This window comes from Bombina bombina, chromosome 6, assembly GCF_027579735.1.
Source record: "Bombina bombina isolate aBomBom1 chromosome 6, aBomBom1.pri, whole genome shotgun sequence".
Taxonomy (NCBI): Eukaryota; Metazoa; Chordata; class Amphibia; order Anura; family Bombinatoridae; genus Bombina; species Bombina bombina.
In genome coordinates, this window is record NC_069504.1 from 811,093,886 (window position 1) to 811,100,989 (window position 7,104).

Consider the following 7,104-nt stretch of genomic DNA (forward strand, 5'->3'; position numbering starts at 1 on the left):
AACAGATGCCAGAGAAGCCCTAAACAAATTTCTGATCCAAAAAGCACATATGAGGGCATTGACTACTAAATCTAAATTTTTTGTAGAAAGCAACAAAGCGGGACGCCTCTTGGCTAGGTCTCTTAGAAAGAAAAGACTGTCCAACTTCATTAGGGAGATTCGATGCCCTTCAGGTGGGGTTGCCCATAAAAATGAAGAAATTATTAACTCATTTGTTTCCTATTATACGAAATTATATAATTTGGTGGACATCTCCCCACAGGACAAAGCTAAGAGATTAGAAACATATCTAGCCAACGTCCCCACACCCTCTATCACAGAAGAGGACAAACGATTATTAGACTCCCCCATCACCCTTCAAGACATCAATCTAGTTATAAAAGCCCTGCCAAATGGCAAATCCCCTGGCCCAGATGGCCTCTCGAACAAATTTTATCAACTTCTGCAACAACACTTAAATCCCCAACTTTTAATACTATATAATGACATAGACCACGGGACTGTCTTCCCTAGCTCTCTTTTAGAAGCAGTAATCACGGTTATCCCCAAACCAGGCAAACCTACCGACATGGTTAGCAATTACAGACCGATCTCACTCATAAATATTGATATGAAAATATTCTCAAAAATTTTAGCCAACCGCATGAATATGATATTACCCAACATAATCCATCCAGACCAGGTAGGCTTCATAAGGGGAAGAGAGGCAAAAGACAACACCACCACCAGATTGCTCCACTCATTACAACAAGCCCACCTCAATAACTCACCTCTCGCACTACTCTCAACAGACGCGGAGAAGGCGTTTGACAGGGTAGACTGGCAATTTATGTGGTCTGCCCTGTCAAAATTTGGCTTTTCCAAACTCTTCATTTCTAGAATACAGGCCCTTTACCACAACCCAACCGCAAAGATTAAAGTGAATAACAACCTATCCCAACCTTTCTCCATATCAAACGGTACACGTCAAGGGTGCCCACTCTCACCTTTACTATTTGCTATCACAGTGGAAATATTGGCGATACAAGTTAGACATTGCCAGCATATTCATGGCTTAAATTTTGGAGACATCACCCAAAAATGCCTCTTGTTTGCGGATGACGTGATCTTTACTCTACGGTCCCCAAACATTTCTGTGCCTGCCCTTATACAAATATTAGAAGAGTATAAAACAGTCTCTAACTTCTCCATTAATATGGAGAAATCGGGATTAATACCAATAAACCTAACCCCCCAAGAATTGCAAACTATATCGCGACACACAAAATTCGTATTATCGGATAAACTTAAATACTTAGGTTTGACAATCTCCAAAGACATACGCACACTCTTTCCAGATAACTATATCAATCTCCAAGAGAACATTAAAACCTCACTAGAGAGCTGGCACAGACAGGGACACTTGTCCTGGATAGGACGAATCAACACGGTAAAGATGATGATAGTCCCCAGATATTTATATTTATTTCAAACCCTACCTATGCCTATGCCAAGATCCTACCTCCTAACACAACAAAAAATGATTAATTCTTTCATTTGGTCATATAAACGCCCAAGAATAGCACAATATACTATGTACCTGAGTAAGGAAGATGGAGGCCTTGGTGTCCCCAATCTTACTAATTATTACAAAGCCGCACATCTAACTAGAATAATAGCATGGAACCATGCCAACCCTACGAAACTGTGGATACAAATGGAAAGCTATTTGGCACAAGTTGACCATATGAGAGATTTACCTTGGGTCCCCAAAGAATCCAGACCACACATCATACAAAAAAACGATTATATCAAAACCACGCTGGAGATGTGGGATGACATACTCGCACATACAAAGGGTGTTTCCACCAAGATATCTCCTTTAACGCCCCTCCTTCACTATCAACTTTTTCTCACACATAACCTTTTCACTCATTCCCCTACCAATGTGATACACAAATTCCTGCCAGTCTACTTAATGACCAACGCCTCAGGTGTTAAAGATAGAATAACGCTTAATGAAGAACTAGGTCCTCCTTTTCATCGTTGGTACTCCTACTTGCAGATTAGACATGCAATCGGTCATAGCCCACACAAAGAGCAGATACTTCGGCCCCTAACCACATTCGAACAGCTTTGCATCAACCCTAATATACATAGAGCACACCTTTCCACGACTTACAAAATCCTTAGGGGCTCCTTCCCTGGAAAAAAGCCTACATATCTATCAAAATGGTCAGACGAGTTCCAAATTGACATAGACACGGAGACCTGGAAGAGATGTTTCCGACACACACACTCTGCCTCACTATCCATAGTTATAGCTGAATTAAATTACAAAATACTAGCCAGGTGGTATCTAACCCCTCAGCGCCTAAAGATCATATACCCCGCCGCATCTTCCACTTGTTGGAGGAGATGCGGAGAAGAAGGCACCCTCACTCACATATGGTGGTCGTGCCCCCACCTACGCACCTTCTGGAATCAAATAGAAAGACACATTACTAGAATTCTGGGCATTACCATCACACTAACCCCATCAATTATACTCCTCAACCTCACCCCTAACCTGACTTGTGCCTACCGTAAAAAATTACTCCTTCTAATGCTCTCCTGTGCTAAACGATTAATTCCCTGAAAATGGAAGACATGTGAGATACCCACTGTTGCCCAATGGAAACTCGAGGTAAACCACATTCTCACGTTGGAAAAGATGCATTACTGTTTTATAGGTAAACTTGATATGATATCCAATATTCAATTCCTTTGGGAACAAGGATCCCTCGACCACACGGAAATTGCTAACTCGACATCATTTACATGATGCTATAATCCCCTTATTCCTCCTCTTTTAGGAAGCCGCAGAGACTCAGGTGCGCCTCATTGCACTTCTGTCACGCTGGACCAGATGGGACGCTATTTCCTATCCCATATTTCATATTTCATATCTCATGTTTTACATTTCACATTTCATATTTCAGATTTCATATCTCATATTCCATATTTCACATTTCATATTTCATATCTCATATTTCATATTTTACATATCACATTTTACATTTCACATCTCATTACCTAAACCTCCCCACCCCAATCCTGAACCTCCTCCCCCGTCACCAAACTGAACCCCTTTGTATCCCCCATTGATATGTTATGACTCATTTTCAATTCTTAATTTTCCATCTTTTATTAATCTCAAAAAATAATTGTGAAAATTTGGTAACTAATTACAGATGTCTGCTCTTATAGTGAATTGCTGTTATGCCTTAGCTAGACAACTGCAACTTTAACAATTGTTCCTTTTTGCTTCATTGTACCAATTTTCAATAAAAATCATTTAAACACAAGAAGATAGGCGATACAGCAGTGCTTTAAAAGCAACAGTGATATTGGCATCATGCTGAATGTTACTTAGCCTGTTACATATCCTTTGTTGAAGGATGAAAAATTTTGTTTGATTTGTTCCAATATTGGTAGACATGAGGATCTGATTATAAATAGTGGAGGATACATGGTTGTCAAGAAGTGTTTGGGACAATACCGCTAACGTTTGTTTTTGGATTACAAATACAGCTTTTTTGCTGTCTATTAACCTCTTAAGGACATATGACGGAATTTTTCTGTCATAAAACAATTGAGCAAACTGAAAGCTGTGTCCTTAAAGGGTTAAGAATGGTGGTTTGCGAACTCTGAATTGGCTCTTGGTTGGACATATTGATATCTGAACGCTTGATTTTGGAATTAAATGTTTTAAGAATAATATTGCCCAACATTGATCTATTTCTTTTGGAACATATTATTGCTGCATTAATCATTGGATTGCGTATTTGTCATTTACTAATATGTTCATGTTGCAAACTGGAAGTAGATTTACATATGTTGTCTATTATTATAATAAATTCTCTTTACACATTGGCTGAGGGTTTATATTTCTCTCTCCTGCTTTTCTGTTTATATGTGGGATGTTTTATGATAGTTATAGTCCTGTGCGTGACAATAGTGGTCTATTTTCCTTATTGTTTTATTTTCTATTAATACCACTACCGTGCACTTTTTGTAAATGTATCTCTAGTTTTAGGGAACATTACATTTTGTGGCTACTATCATATATATTATACCAGTTGTGCTGATTTAAATACGTTTATTATATCTTGGAATCGAGGGTTAATATCTCCCGAGAGGGATTATTTAACAGGGGGGGTTTAATCATGTTTGTTATGTGATTCAATCTGCTTATGTGTAGTGTTAACTGGCTCTTGGCTTAGAACATAAGTCCATATTAATATGTTCTCTATCTAGTTATGGAGGATTCTGATGCTGAGACTGTTCATAGATCTGATGCTGAGACTGTTCACAGATTCATCGACTTGTGAAGAATGCGAATTGGCCCTGTCGACACAGGTCAATCAGTTATGCCGTCTTAGAGTGTGTGGTTCCTCTGGCTCAGGGAATCATGGGACTGCTGAGCCATCCGCCTCTGGGGGTCCTGTCCTCTGAGAGGTGAATTCCCTACCGTTTTCTACTACTACACATGCGGGTAACCCAGAATATGTTTATCCCTCCTTGCAGGGTGGCTTGTTCCCCCCCCCCCCCCAGAGGTTGCAGCACGTTTTCGCTTTCACATATTTTTGGCAATTATTCGCCTGCAAAGTCCAGATGTTTATTTGCGATTGTGCTTGTGTCCTATTGTCCCGGGTCTCCCAGCCTTGGGAGGGCCTGTATAATTCCCTGCGGGTGTAGCTGTCCCTGAGTGTTGTGCCTTCACGTTTTACTCAGACATGTTTTTGAGTTATTGGATGATCCTATCCTTAAAGGGACACTCAATTAAAATTAAACTTTCATTATTCAGATAGAGCATGCCATTTTAAACAACTTTCCAATTTACTTCCATTTACTAAATGTGCACAGTCTTTTTATATTTAAACTTTTTAAGTCACCAGCTCCTACTGAGCATGTGCAAGAATAAGTGTGTATGCATTTGTGAATGGCTGATGGCTGTCACATGGTACGTGTATGCATTTGTGATTGGCTGATGGCTGTCACATGGTACAGGGGGAGTGGAAAAAGACATAACTTTTAAAATTGTCAGAAAAAAAAAATCTCATTTGAAGTTCAGACTTAGTGCTATTGCATTGTCTAGTTATCTTGCCTTTGTTGATTATGCAAATCTACTGTGTTGACTGGTCCTTTAACGGATATGGAAATCCGCAGTTTTCTACTTCGGCGGTTTGGTCTTTTAAGGCTCTGGAATTTTCTTTGGACTTGTTCCAGCTGTGGTTCTCTTCTTGAGACCTTAGGATTTTGTCCGTTCTTTTGTGCGACCTGGTTCCCTTCGGGAGTTGGTTCCTTTGTAGGGACATGGACAGTGTGATCTCCTTGAACTCTGTTTCGGGTTAATCCCCAGGGCTGGGGGATGTTCTGCATCCTCCTTTCATCTTCTCCTCTGGGGGTGATTGTGGAGATTAGCCTTTATTCGAGTGACTTTGTCCTTGATGTATCCTCTTGTTCTTGGTCGTCTTGTGGCTGTTTGCCTAGAGACTCTAGTGACCTTGTTCGGCTTTTGCTTCCTTAGCTCCTTGTAGTGGTGGACTTTGTCAAGGGGTGTTCTCGTGCTTTGGTCGGGACTTGCGAGGTTTCCTCGTTGCCTAATTTATGGTGGACATTGTATTTTTGTATCCCAAGGGTCTGGTTTTTATATCAGATGGGGGATTTCAGTTTCCGGGTTCTTGATTGTTTGGGGGCTCGGACCTCTCCTCGCTCTGGTTCTTCCGGTGGCTGAGGTTCTCACTCAGCGTTCCCTTGTAGACCCCGTTGCGGGTTGTACCGGACTGTTAGATTCTAGAGCAGGTCCAGGGTTCCCCAGTTCCAGGAAACTTGAGCTGTGTCCTTTGGTCTAGTTGAACTGGTTCGGTTGGCCAGGTTTTTCTGGGCGATGCTCTTGGGCTTACCTTATGCCTATGGTCGGGTTCTCTTGGTTGGCTTGTTTAAATAGTGTGAGGGCTTCGCTACTCTACAAGCAAGGGGGTTCATTGTGGAACCATTGCAGCTATGACACCTTGTCTGTGTGCTAGCAAGTTAATCTTTTCAGGGGATTCCTTTCAGGTCATTGGCATTGGAGATTTTGTTCTATCGATTCAGCTTATGGCTTGTGTCCTGGGGGCAGGTTTTCTATCCTTTTGGCCCCTTTGCTGGCCCCCCTTTGTTTTGGGGGGCTTATATCTTTTTCAGAAGTGTGGTCCCTATCTTAGGGCTTCTCCTGTCTTCAGGAGGCTGGAACAGACGGGTTAACATATATGGAGAGAGGTCCTTCTCTGGGTTGTTCTGTCCATCGGGAGAGTTGCTGGCTCCGCCGTGAGTCTATGTTGGGCCTTTATCTAGATCTCTTGGTTACGGCCTTGTTGACTGTCTCCAGGTGATGTTTCAGATTGGCATTCGAACACTGCTGTAATGGTTGTGCCATTTTTCCCGCTCGTTTTTTTGAGCTGGGGGTTCTTCTGTTTCCCTGGTTCCAAACCTGCCAATGCTTGGGCTGGAGATAGGTCCTGAGATCTGTTGTTTTTTCTCGGATCTTGGGGGCGCTTTGGTCCTCATTGAGGTTCTGGGCTCTCCTTTTCTTTTCGAGACCTGTGTGTAGGTCTGGCGGCTTCAGTTGCCTAGAGTGTGTCCTCAGTAAGGGTTTTAACACTCTATTTTATTTGCCGCTTCTAGCTAGTATTCTGCTGTGTCATCCTGAGGATGGCTGCGGATTCTTGACTCAGGTGTTTACCTTCGTCTGGGTTTGCTACAGGTAATTTGCCTGAATACTTCACTGTTCTGAGTTCGGATGATCTTTGGTCTCCGTTTTCAGTTGTTAGGTGCTGGTTGGCTTGCTGCCTGGCAAGTGAAGGGTTGATCTTTGATGTCAGCCTCAGCTATTTGCGTGATTGTGTGCTAGCTAGCTGTTCCAATCCTTCACAGGATGTTGGGAGAACCTTTTCTCTGGTCTGCTACCTGATTCTAAACCTTGTGGTTTCTGTTTGGATTGGGCGTTGCCTCCTCTTGTTGTCAGGACCCATTTAGGTCTTTCGAGCTTGGTTTAAAATGGGGTTTTCCTTTTAGTGAGTTTGTGGTACCTTTTCGGTTTCC